A 14,037-nucleotide genomic window follows, 5' to 3' on the forward strand; every position below is an offset into this window, starting at 1 on the left:
GGAAGGTTTTCCTCCCCACCGCCAACATTCAGAAGGCTGTTCTGAAGGCTGGCGGTGGGAAGAAAAGCCCTTCTCCCCCGCCAGCCTTCAGAAGAGTTCCCCACAGGGCTCTCCAGGCTGCGGATAGCAGCCTGCTGCCCCTATCTGCAGCTTGGAGAGCCCTGCGGGGAAGTCCTGCAGGGCTCCCCAAGCTGCGAATGTCTGCCCCGCGCCCCTGAAGCAGAGCGCCCCTCGCGCCGGGCAGCAGGCTGCTATCCGCAGCCTAGGCAGCCCTGCAGGAACTCTTCTGAAGGCTGGCGGCGGGAGAAGGGCTTTTCTTCCCACCTCTAGCCTTCAGAAGGCCGTTCTGAAGGCTGGCGGTGGGGAGAAAAGTCCTTCTCCCCCCCCCCCCGCCAGCCTTCAGAAGAGGTCCGGGGACAGACTGTCCCCGGACCTGGTCTGAAGGCGGTCTCCCTAGGAACGCATTAATTGATTTTCAATGCATTCCTATGGGAAACCGTGCTTCGCAAGACAAAAAACTCGCAAGAAGAAAAAACTTGTGGAACGAATTAATTTCGGCTTGCTAGGCACCACTGTATTGGGAGTTGTTGGGCGACTCCTGTTCTCCTTCAGAATTAAAATTCTTAGAGTGGTGTAACCATCCCTCTCCCCAGAGAACTCTGGGAACTGAAGTTCTGTGAGGGGAACAGGGGTCACCTAGCAACTCACCTAGCATCATTAACAAACCACAGCTCCCAGGATTCTTTGGCCAAAGGCATTACTGCTTAAAGTGGTATGATGCTGCCTCAAAAGTACAGTGCAGAGGTGACCTGAGATAGTCTCTCAGATTTTTTCCCCCAGGTTCTCTCTATACAGTGGTACCTCGGGGTAAGAACTTAATTCGTTCCGGAGGTCCGTTCTTAACCTGAAACTGTTCTTAAGCTGAGGTACCACTTTAGCTAATGGGGTCTCCCACTGCCACTGAGCCGCCAGAGCACAATTTCTGTTCTCATCCTGAAGCAAAGTTCTTAACCCAAGGAACTATTTCTGGGTTAGCGGAGTCTATAACCTGAAGCGTCTGTAACCTGAGGTACCACTGTAAATGGTTGGAAATGTTCCCTCACCCTTGGAGAATATTTGGCAAAATGCCCTTCAGCTTCTCCACCCGTTAGTAGGATGGGAAGTTTTGAGCACAACTTTGCATCTAGCCCAATATATTTTAAAATGATGGAAGGAAGCAATGGACTTTCCCCCTTCTTCTTCTTCTTCTTCTTCTTCTCCTCCTCCTCCTCCTCCTCCTCCTCCTCCTCCTTCCTTTGCCTATTAGTTCATACTGGTGAATGAAGGAAGTAACTATATACTGTAGTCCCATTCAGTCAAGGTGTCTTTAAAAAAGTGTATTAAATTTTCTGATAATTTTCTTTTTCAACACTCTTCTCTACACAGATGAAGAATTCTGTTCCTACCCCAAGAACATTTGCTAAAATGGCTACCTCTATTTTGCCTCCTGCAAACAAGGAAAATAATTTTAGGAGGCCATCATCTCTACATAATGCACTTTTACAGCTATGCAGCAACACAGCAGGGCCCCTAAGGGGGAGCGGTGGAGAGAACCACACAGAATAAATATACTCTGGACACTAAATACACTCTAAATTTGTGACACTTGTTCAGCCATGATTGCTCTTTTACATGCTTACAAAAGCAATAGACACACACTTGTTCAGAAAATCTGTATAAATAAACTACCAGCAACAACAATATCTTTTTACATTTCCTTAGACAATTTGAAAGCGGGCACTTTGCAGCCAGCTGCTCAAGCAATTTCATTAGTCCAATGTATCATGCCAAAGCTTCTGAAAGGGCACATCTTGGAATGTGACAGATCCTTCCCATTGGTGCAAGCCTGAGAGCACATTAATGCTTTATGTCATTTGCAATTGGATTTTGCACTTAAGGCTGATGAAGAAAGCTCCTCCAGACCTATAGGACTTAAGTCATTAAGTAGAACTTCTAGGTGTGCGAATGAAATAAAAGAAACCCTGATGCATTTTGGCATGGAATATTAAAGCCTATCAGAGTGGTTTCTTTGAGGGCTGTGCAACTGGAACATTACCTGATTAAAAGCAGGTTGAACCACCTGTCGCCATTTCCTTTCCTTTCCTTGTCTAAGGTTTTTTCTTTCTCTTTGTCCATCAGGAAAATCAAAGACACAAAGCAAGGGGGGGGGATAGGAGGAGGATGACTACAGCATGAAATAGCTAGTGCTCAGCACTTGTGTTATCAACAGCCAGTGCAGAATCCCTGGCGTGGTCTGAAAGCGCATGATGCGCCAATCTTGTGGAAGGAGGACTGGATCCACTCTGTGTCCAGATGGGAGGCTGTACCATGTGAAAACCTGTCCTCCAGTTTCTCAAACATTTTGCTCACCTGTGAAGAAGGCTTCCACTTTTCCGACTACTTCTCAAGGTGCTTTAGGATTGCTTCCAGTGGATGCAGGACTGACCTTAACTGCAAAGCATCCATGGATAGTTTCTTCCCAATAAATATTCCTTCAGGACTCTGTAGCCTCCCCAGCTGCCTGTGCTTCCTGATCTCAGAAATCCCCAAGAGAGGAGTTAAAACCACAGTGTATTCTTCCACTGGGTTTTAACTGACAGGCGATTGGGCTACTGAGCAACTTAGATGCATGCTGGGTTTTTTTCTTTTTTCAGGAACTCCTATTTACGTTTTAAAAAACCTATTTCTGCACTGATTTTCTTAAAAATGCAAAGACTTCACATTTAAAAGAGCAGCAGCAATGGACTGCAGTCAGACACATGATAGGCAGCATACTTGCCTTCTACACTTACAGCACAGTCCAAATGAGGATTTCCATAAGTGCGACACCCAGGAAGGCTGCAGAGCAAAGATGATTTGTAGAATGAAAGGCACTCACAAGCATCCCATGGCCATCTTGAAAATAAGGGGTGGGGGCACACACAAAAGCCCTGTACCAATGTGAATTCCTTCAAAAAATTCATTCCCTTTTGATAATTATCAAATACAGTTTTTCTCATTAATTGATGGAGAACAGCTGGAAAAGAATACGGGCATTTTCCACACAGCTCCTCTGGAAACTCAATGCACAGCCAGACCCAGTGGCAGCACCTGGTACTATCAGGCAGTTGCAAAGGGCCGAATGCCCCAGCATGGCCCACAATGGCTGATACCTTTTTTGGGCCACAGTCCCTCCTGATTCTTGTGGGTAGTTAAAATGACAAATGGCTCATGGCTGCCTGCTTCAGCTCACAGCAGATGCCCGCCACTGATGGTAAGCTAGCCCAGGGGGCCCACTGATCCCAAGGAGCATTTTGCCAATAGCACCTCACTTTGTAATAACTGGAGAGTTGGGCCACATTGAAGATCAAAGTGAGTCTGAGATAGTTGAACACATGGAGGGTAAGAGTAATAATATGCTACTACGAAAAAAATATTTAAAGTAAGTCAATATATCTGTATGACCATATTGCTTCAGCTGAAAGAGAAGTAAATCCATGACTCAAATAAGATGTGAATTGGGGACTTCACAACTCACAGTCTTCTGGTTTATTTAAAGAAACATTGGGCTGTAGCCCAAACTGCTAGGCCTATGTGAGCTCTCTGTTTTCTCCTACCATAAAGTCTGGTACACGTTGTCCCATCTATTGATGTCATTACACTGTACATTACACCCAATTATCCCCCAAACCCTCCACATCACAATCTATTCTACAGGTTCACCATCAGTAGTAGATTTTCTGGAGGGGAACAGGAAGCTGCAGTGGATGAGGTAGCTCATGAAAAAATGTCAGCTCCAACTTGCAAACGTGTATGTGCTTTCCACTAGGGCAAGGATACCATTGGATACAACCCATTGCCTTTTAGATTGGCTTTATTGCAGTTCTGATATGGCCATTGGTTGCAAACCACCCAGATGCCTTAATGGGCCTAATGTTGGCATGTAAATATTACATTTGTCCAGTGTCTCCAGGCAGGTCTGGGAAACCCTGGAGAGCTACAGCCAGTCAGAGGGGTCAGCAAACTTTTTCAGCAGGGGGTCAGTCCACTGTCCCTCAGACCTTGTGGAGGGCCGGACTATATTTTGAAGGGGGGAAATGAACGAATTCCTTAGCCCCACAAATAACCCAGAGATGCATTTTAAATAAAAGGACACATTCTACTCATGTAAAAACACACTGATTCTTGGATCGTCCACAGCCGTATTTAAAAGGCGATTGGGCCGAATCCGGCCCCCGGGCCTTAGTTTGCCTACCCATGGAGGAGTCAATACTGAACTAGACAGACCAATATAAGGCAGCTTCCTATGTCCCCACCTCCATTATTTTTACAAGGCATGGATGCATCTTCAGAAGAACACACAGTGGAGGAACAATGAAATGTGGTGGCGATCAAAAGAATTTAAAAGGATGGCACCTTAAATGCTTCTAAAATGTGCACATTGCAAATCAGATTTCTAAGGCATATGATTATGCTTTCTTCAAAATATTCCCCCTGCAAATAGAATAGAACATGAGGCACTTTTTGTTCAAAACATACTTTTTTATTTTGGGGGGGGGACACTAGACTATTCCTACATGTCACTTTATGCAGAAACAATCTATTCTGATTTGAAGCATAATAGTGTTACACTAAGCTCTGTCGGGTCACCTCGGATTAGGAGACGGTGCTTGCTTACTTCTGAATCAGTTTCTGTGGGATGTAAACACAGGAGCAGTCAATGACAACATTCCTAGAGTGTACATGTTAGAACATGGGGAGGGATGTCTGTCCAGCAAGCAGGTAAACTTCCTGGGGACGGACTTCCTCCGCATGTGACCAGAGGTGGGTGTGGCCTCACCTGTGCAGGTAATGATAAAAGCACAGGGCAGGCAGCCACTCTCTCTCTTGCCTCTTGCCTCTTGCCTCTCTGCCATCTTCATCTTCTGAAGGAGCAACATGCCCTCTTGGCTCCCAGCCAAGAGAGGACAGTACTATCTTGCTACAAGATAGATTCTAACTGCATGTAACCTTTTTAAGCCTGCCTACCTTCTGGGATCATATTGTGAACAGAACGTGAGTAAACTCTTTTATACTTTTATAAAGACTGTGTCGTGTCTTGTATTTTAAGAGGGAACAAAGGGGAAATTACCAGAGTAATTATTATAGAGGTTCTAGCGAACCTGTGCAAGCGTTACCGTTGCGTACTTAAAGGGGAATGTCTATAAACTCTGCTGATATTTTGGGAACTTGTTAGTACAAGTTGGATAAGGATATAATTAGTCAATATATCCTCTCCTGCACCCCAGAACATTCCCACAAAAGGGTTATTGGCCCCAGTATTGCATATTTCTGCGTATTTTTGAAGGATTGCGTTGGATTGTGATTTTGAGTTGAGTAGTATTTTTCTGAGTTAACTTCCTGGTAAGCACATGGTCCTTTGTTCCATTGTGCAGTGGGGATTAAGCAACCCCCCCCCCTTCCCTCAGAGTTCACAGTGACCCAAGGCAGTGAAGAATTGTTTTGCATTTTTGAGATTTTTGAGATTTTGATTTTAAAATTTTGAGAAATTTTGAAATTTTGAAGAATTTTCAAATTTTTGGATTTTAAGATGGCTAGAGCAGCTTTTGATAGTGATGCAAAGCTAGGAATGCCTGTGCTGAATGAACACAATTTCATACACTGGAAGCAGCGCTTGATAGCATGTTTAGATTATAAGCACATTTTGGAAGCTTTAAACCCTCAACCTACGGGATCGTCTGAGGAAGCTTTAGCCAAGATAAGTGCTTGGAAACGCATGAACAGCGAAGCTAGACACATAATTTTGAGTGGACTTCGTGATGAGCAGCTATCATTAATAAATAGTACAGATGATGCATCTCAAATCTTAAGAGATATTGAGCGCGTGTATGGAGAATCTAGCATAAACTGCTTCAGAAACTTGGTGTGTAAATTAACCAGAGTGAGGATGAATTCAAAACAGGAATTCACAGAGCACATCAACAAGTTTACTGAGATTATTCAAAGAATTGATTTGACTCCCAAAGCTTTTGATGAAGATACAAAGATAGCATTTTTGTTGTCATCACTTGGACCACGCTTTAGCGCATTTGTAAGTTTGATGGATCATAGACAAGGTCTGACTTTTAAAGACTTGATTGGTTATTTAAAAGAAGAATGCAGAGATAGAGCTGAATCTCCAGTGAGAAATGCTAGAAGCAAGGACAGCAGTTATGCATCTAGGCAATGTACAAAGTCCAAAGAGATGCCTAAGAAAGTGATTTGTTTCAATTGTAACAAAGAAGGACACATTGCAAAGAATTGCAAGGCTCCTAAAGCCAAGAAACCCCACCCCTTTCAGCCAAAAGGGGAAAAGAAGGGGAAATGTGAATGCACATGGCTACTGCAAGAAAGGAATTTAACTGTCCAGAATCGTGAGAATAGACGTAATAAATGGATAATTGATTCAGGTGCCAGCTCACATTTTTCGTATAAAAAGGACTATTTTAATGAGATAAATGATGAAGAAGGATCTGAAATTGAAATTGCAGATGGGAACATTGTTAAAGCAAAAGGTGCAGGTTCCATGAGTCTGAAATGCAATATAAACAATGAATGCATTGAGAACACAATCTCTAGAGTTTTGTATGTACCAGAGCTGAGCTGCAATTTAATCAGCGTGTCCACATTGGACAAGAAAGGTTTCCAGATCACATTTGGAAATGGAGAATGCAAGGTGACTAGAAATGGCAAAGTGTTTGCTCAAGCAGAGCTAATCAATGGTGTATATGAGCTTGATCTTTCAGAGAATCAGTCTGCAAAAGTGGCACATTCCAGCCAGAAGGATGAAGCAGATCTGGACCTATGGCACAGAAGGCTTGGACATAGAGACACCAACGTCATTCTGGATCTACAGAAAAGAGATCTTGTAAGAGGTTTGCAGGTAAAGCAGAGCAACAAAGCTCCAGCAAAGTGCATAAGCTGTATTACTGAGAAGGCTGTAAAACCTTCATTTCCACGTTGTGCAGAACAAAGAAGCAACAAAGTGCTTGACATAGTGCACACTGACATATGTGGACCCATGAGTGTTCCCTCACTGGGAAAGAATAGATATATTTTAATATTTCTGGATGACTTTTCAAGATTTTGTGTTGTGTATTTCCTCAAAGAGAAGAGTGAGACAGTGGACAAGCTCCAGGAATACATTGCCATGGTCAAGAACAAATTCCAGAGAGCTCCAACTGTGCTAATGAGCGACAATGGAGGTGAGTACTGCTCAAATGAAATGCAGGCTCTCCTGGCCAAGGAAGGAATTGCACACGTAACCACAATTCCTTACACACCACAGCAGAATGCCATAGCTGAGAGAAAGTTTAGGTCCATTATGGACATGACAAGGTGCATGCTAAAGGATGCATGTTTGCCACAGAAGCTGTGGGCCGAAGGAGTGTACACGTCGGTCTATTTGCAGAATAGACTGCCAACTAAAGGTGCAGAGCGCACACCATTTGAACTTTGGCATGGGAAAGCTCCCAATCTGTCGCACATACGTGTGTTTGGAAGTCCGTGTTACTTCCACGTGCCCAAGGAACACAGACACAAGCTTGACTCCAGGGCAAAAGCAGGTATCCTTGTGGGATACGCCTCTGGAGGCAAAGGATATAGAATTATGGACTTACAAACTGGTAAGACAAATGCATACCATGCGGTTTATGTTGATGAATATGGAAAGGTAGACACTAAGAACACTGTTGTGGATTCTTCAGATGAGTCAGAAAGGACTCAAGAGTTTGTATATTTCCCTTTTGAGACCCCACAAAGTACTAATCTGCCTTCGAGTGTTACAGCGCCCCCTACAGGCGACGCACCAGAAGACGCAGAGGACCAGAACCCTGGCGGCACTAGAGACGAAGATGAGGACTCAGATGGGGACATGCCTGCGTTGGAGGAGGATGAGGAAGCTGATGCGGTCGCAGTACCAGAGGTCAGGCGCTCGTCCAGAACCAACAAAGGTGTCCCACCATTACGGTTGTCCTACTTTGCAGGGTCGGCGTTTCCACAAGAACCTTCCACTTGGGAAGAGATACAGGAGATGCCAGCTGCAGAAGCCAGTCTCTGGAGGAAGGCCGCGCAGGAGGAGATGGATGCACTGCATCAGAACAAGACCTGGACACTCACTGAGCTGCCTCCCGGTAAGAAGGCCATTGGCAGTAAATGGGTTTTCAAGGTTAAGAAGGGGTCAGAAGGAGAAGTGCAGCGCTACAAAGCTAGACTTGTAGCACAGGGATTTTCACAGCATTTTGGTGAAGATTATGATGAAGTTTTTGCACCAACCGTGAGGTACAGCAGCGTAAGAATGCTTTTGAGCATTGCAGCCTCCAAGAAAATGAGAGTGAAACACATAGACATTGCTACCGCTTTTCTACATGGGCAGATTTCTGAAGAAATTTATATGAAACAGCCCAAAGGTTTTGTAAAACCACATGAGGCACATTTAGTGTGCAAACTCCAGAAAGGACTTTACGGACTTAAACAGGCTGCTAGAGCCTGGAACCAGAAGTTGCATAAAATGCTGATGCAACTTGGGTACAAGCAAGGCGACGCTGATAAGTGCTTGTACAGTAAGTCAAATAATGGACAATTCTCATATATCTTAGCATTTGTTGATGACCTGATTATTGCCACAGCAAGTGAGAAAGACTATACACAGATAGTAAAACACCTTAGCAAAGAGGTGGAGGTCAAGGAGCTAGGAGATGTCCAGTACTACCTCGGGATCCAGGTGGAAAGAGAAGAGGACGGCTCATTTCTTCTCAGCCGGAGACAGAAGATCCACGAGCTAATTGAGCACATGCAGATGCAAGACGCACATCCAGTTGCTACACCGATGGCTACTGACTTCCTGAAGAATCAGCAGGATTCGAAGCAGTTGCCAGACAACAATGACTACAGGTCGGCGATTGGTAAACTTTTGTATTTAGTTACCACATGTAGACCTGACTTAGCTAATGCTGTGGGGATTCTTAGCAGAAAAGTGAATTCTCCCACTGAGCATGATTGGGCAGGTGTAAAGAGGGTGGTGCGATATTTGAAGGGTACCATGAATTGTAAATTAAGGTTACCAGCCGTCAGAGACCCTAAGTTGGTTGGGTATACTGATGCGGATTGGGCTGGGGATAATGCTGATTATAAATCAACAAGTGGTCATGTTTTCATGTTTGGTGATGGACCTGTTTCATGGGGCAGTTATAAACAGAGCTGTGTAGCATTATCTTCCACAGAATCAGAATATGTTGCAGCAACAGAAGCCTGCAGAGAGATCGCCTGGCTTGATCAACTCATAAAGGACTTTGGGTTGGTGAGAAAAGGGCCTGTCAGCTTGCTAGAGGACAATCAAAGTTGCCTGAAGCTGACGCAGAGTGAGAAGTTCCTGGCCAGAACAAAACACATTGGGGTTAAATACCACTACATACGCCAGATGATCCAGGATGGACTTGTGGAACTATCCTACTGCAGCACCCAAGAGATGACTGCTGACATCCTGACGAAACCCCTACCAAGAGAGAGTTTCCAGAATCTACGTGTCAAGCTGGGACTCTGGGTGGTTGAATAAAGTTGTTTATGTTTTGTGTATGTTGTATTGCCTGAGAAGGGGTATGTGGGATGTAAACACAGGAGCAGTCAATGACAACATTCCTAGAGTGTACATGTTAGAACATGGGGAGGGATGTCTGTCCAGCAAGCAGGTAAACTTCCTGGGGACGGACTTCCTCCGCATGTGACCAGAGGTGGGTGTGGCCTCACCTGTGCAGGTAATGATAAAAGCACAGGGCAGGCAGCCACTCTCTCTCTTGCCTCTTGCCTCTTGCCTCTCTGCCATCTTCATCTTCTGAAGGAGCAACATGCCCTCTTGGCTCCCAGCCAAGAGAGGACAGTACTATCTTGCTACAAGATAGATTCTAACTGCATGTAACCTTTTTAAGCCTGCCTACCTTCTGGGATCATATTGTGAACAGAACGTGAGTAAACTCTTTTATACTTTTATAAAGACTGTGTCGTGTCTTGTATTTTAAGAGGGAACAAAGGGGAAATTACCAGAGTAATTATTATAGAGGTTCTAGCGAACCTGTGCAAGCGTTACCGTTGCGTACTTAAAGGGGAATGTCTATAAACTCTGCTGATATTTTGGGAACTTGTTAGTACAAGTTGGATAAGGATATAATTAGTCAATATATCCTCTCCTGCACCCCAGAACATTCCCACAGTTTCGTCATCGATTCATCAGAGCACACAAGCAGAATTAATATTGTGAATCACTTTACTGGCCTTTCATATTCCAGTATGCTCCAGCAATGTCTCCCTAAGAAATTTATTTATGTATGCAACTACAGCTGCAAGAACATTATTTGCCCAAAAATGGAAAGAAGAAGATGTCCCAATGAAAGAAGAATGAATACTGAAACTAACCGACTATGGAGAAATTGTGAAGCTTAACAGAAGAATAAGAAATCAAGACACTAAACTTTTTATAAAGGAGTTGAAATGGTTTGTTGAATATTTGCAAATAAACTGTAAACAGATTAAGACATTGGCAGGATTATTGTAAAAACCTGCAGTTTCAAAAAAACATATGAGAACAAATGAAATAAGTTAAGATAATTTGGAGTATGCAGAGAATGTGAAAATAAATATAAGGAACCGCAGAAAGAGGGGGGAGGAAGTCAAGATTCAAAATGTTAGAATTATTGTTGAACTGTTGTTGTAATGTATATAAATTAAAATTATAAATATTTATTTTTAAAGGCAATGTCTCCCTAGCTTCAGTAGAAATGGCATGCAGGAAAAAGTTACATGATTTGCAATGGAAAAGAAAACAATTACCTTGGGTATGCTAGAGACATTTAGCATTGCCTGCTTATCACGTATAATACAGTTTGCTTTTGGGGCCCTTCTCAGTCTTGTGGAGAGCTTGGTTTGCTTACCAGCATGACTGGAAGTTCTTAAGGGCAAGATGGGTTAGCCCTCGTCAGAATGAGGCAACCATCCCAATCAACAACAAAAAATGTTGCACTAGCCTGCATTCATGAATTGATGACAGTGCAACACTCTTTGCTGCACTCAGTTAATTTTTTTCAGCATTCCTTATCATCAGTAATATAGTTAAAAGTTTAAAACTAGACACAGCAGAAAACTAGCTTATGAAATTTATCCAAGTAAAATCCAGACCAAGCTGTCTTGGGGAAAATAAACATTTAAACTTACAACAATGGGTTTTTTAAAAAATCCAATTTTCAGAGCATTGAGGAAGAAAATGAGATTAGTCACACCGACGAAAGTTCTTGTTGCTTTGACTGGAATTATTATTAACATGATGCCAATGTGTGTTAAGAGACATCATTAGCCTGAAAACACCATGCGCTGTGTTCCATATCATTGCACTGTACCAATCATATGCTTGCACAAAGGTTGGGGCAGGTTCCTAGTTGGTATAGAAGAATTCAACCCAACTAAGCTAGCCAAATTAATTCAGGGAAATTCAAACAATATGCCACTTGTGCTAGCCCCCAACTCTTCAATTAGGAACATGGCCAACTGAAACTTCTCCAGCACTAAACATCTGGCCCACTGTCCCCCTGATTTTGAGACTGAGGTCACATCTTGACTAAACATGGAAGTACAGTGGTACGTCGGGTTACAGACGCTTCAGGTTACAGATGCTTCAGGTTACAGACTCGGCTAACCCAGAAATAGTGCCTCAGGTTAAGAACTTTGCTTCAGGATGAGAACAGAAATTGTGCAGCAGAGGTGCAGCAGCAGTGGGAGGCCCCATTAGCTAAAGTGGTATCTCAGGTTAAGAACAGTTTCATGTTAAGAATGGACCTCCAGAACGAATTAAGTTCTTAACCCGAGGTACCACTGTAATTTACTGATGATTCCATTTCCTCAGGAAACCCCATGGAGAGGGAGACGAGAGATCTTAAAGACTTTTTAACACCAGTATCAAATCATGCTTGCCCAGGTAGGCTCATTATGTGACTGATGAGAGCAGCAAAAAACCAAATTGTACAACAGTGATGGGATAAAATCAGCCTAAATCTTTATTGGCAGCAGCAGGTAGGCTAAGGGTTGGCATGACATTGGGGCCAGGATCAGCTCATTATTCCCTAATCCCATGTTGATGGAATGGATCCACCAGATTTGGACCGCCCAAAACGTGTTCCATGTGAGTCAGCCAGGGTTGAACCTTGCTGTGGGGCAAGCCAGGCAAGCAAGGTCTCACTGGGCAACCAGGGTGCAGATTCCAACAGTGAGATCTCCACCTTGCAGTTGCAGGTGCTGTGGTCAATCCTCCCCTCAGGCCTGTACTGTGTTGATCCTACCCAAAGCTATTTCCGCCCTCAGCAAATCCACTCCCCTTCCCTGGGGGGCGGTGTTGCAAACTGGCATCCAGGACCCCCAGCGACCCAGATTGGGGGCGGAGGGATGCCTCCCATGTCACCAAGACTCCCAGCCATGTCACGCCCCCGGCCAACCAATCTGGGGGACGTGACCTCAGTGTCAGGAGCTCATCCTACACTCAAGTAGGACCCTGGTAGAGACACATGCCCAACTGGCATGTCCTCCCTCCTGGTCGATCGTTCGGGAGCTTCAAAAGCTTTCTTCAGCCCAAACATCACAGCAACCGATGCCAACAGACACCGGCACACTTAGGGATCTGCAGAGTGTTCGCAGCTTGCGTGACAGACCTCAGCAACTCAGCATTTTGGCTAATCTAATGTATTTACATATAAACACACAAGGAGCACTGCAACACGGCTCCCTCTCTCTCTAGCATCAGACAGCAAAGAGAAAGGACAAAGGACAATAGTCCCACTTCACGGAACACAGTAACACAAACATCCTGTCTCCGTCACTTTCCACTTTGTGGAGTCAAAACATATACCGTCATGTGATAGACAACAATCCCATGACTGCAATCACGGAGCAGGAATTCTAACACTCAGGACGTTTAAAATGTGGCACGGCCGGGGGACAGCCTCCTTTTGCTTCCTCACCAGATCTCCCAGCCCACACGCTCTCTTTTTAAGCTTTGGTATGACATGAGCTTGCTATGGACATATGTCAGCCACCATATTGATGGGGCCGGGTAGGAATTTTTTCCCACTTGGCAAATTGGCAGCAGCCATTTGGTTTTTGCCTACCTTGTAGCAATTGCCACAACTTTGTGAGGTTAGGCATTGGGTAAGCTTTTGTGATGGGAAGGGTGGTTGTAGCCTCCGCCTGCCCCTCCTCAATAAGAGTATCCCTTTTAAGGGATCCGGGTGTGTGGATTCTGTCCGTAGCCTGGGTGTGGGCTAGGGCCATGCCACGCCCCCATCAGGGGCCCTGGAGGTGCCCCAATTTGATGTATATCATAGGGCTCCACCTACCAGTGGTTTGCCTTTAGGAGACTCCCTGCAGATGGGCAGGAGTCAGGATATAGTCTGAGTTCACCCAATGCCTAAGCCAAACCGCTCACATCTATAAACAGTAAAGTTATGGCCTATTTTTTGCACATTAACCTAAATTATCCATGTCCATGTGTATAAGGGAGCCACGGGGCACGAGGCCTTGTCATGCAAACTTTCTTCTACAAAGGAAGGCCATAATTTCAAAAAGAGAAAGGCAGGGAACCAGCGAAGTGCCAATGAAGTTGAGAGAAAAAAAATCATTTCTGGCCCTGTCAACCATTGGCCCAAAATTGCACATAGAATTCATAAAATTTTATTACAGTAGAATCAAAAACATTGAAGCTAGAAGCAAAGGAAATTCAGCCGGGTCTTCCATTGAAAGCAATGTGAATCATTTCTCTTTTCTTCTTCTTCTTTTTAAGAAAAAATATTTTATTGATTTTTAAAAGAAAAATTGTGATGATGAATTGACATTACTAAATGTTCAAAACAAATGCAGTGTTTCAATAACATGGATGGTTGTGTCCAACAACAATAAAAATTAAATACTAACACTAAATAAATCAATAAATCTCAGTGTGTATTCAGA

The sequence above is a fragment of the Podarcis erhardii genome, assembly GCF_964252035.2.
Source record: "Podarcis erhardii genome assembly, chromosome: 5".
In the NCBI taxonomy this organism is placed as follows: Eukaryota; Metazoa; Chordata; class Lepidosauria; order Squamata; family Lacertidae; genus Podarcis; species Podarcis erhardii.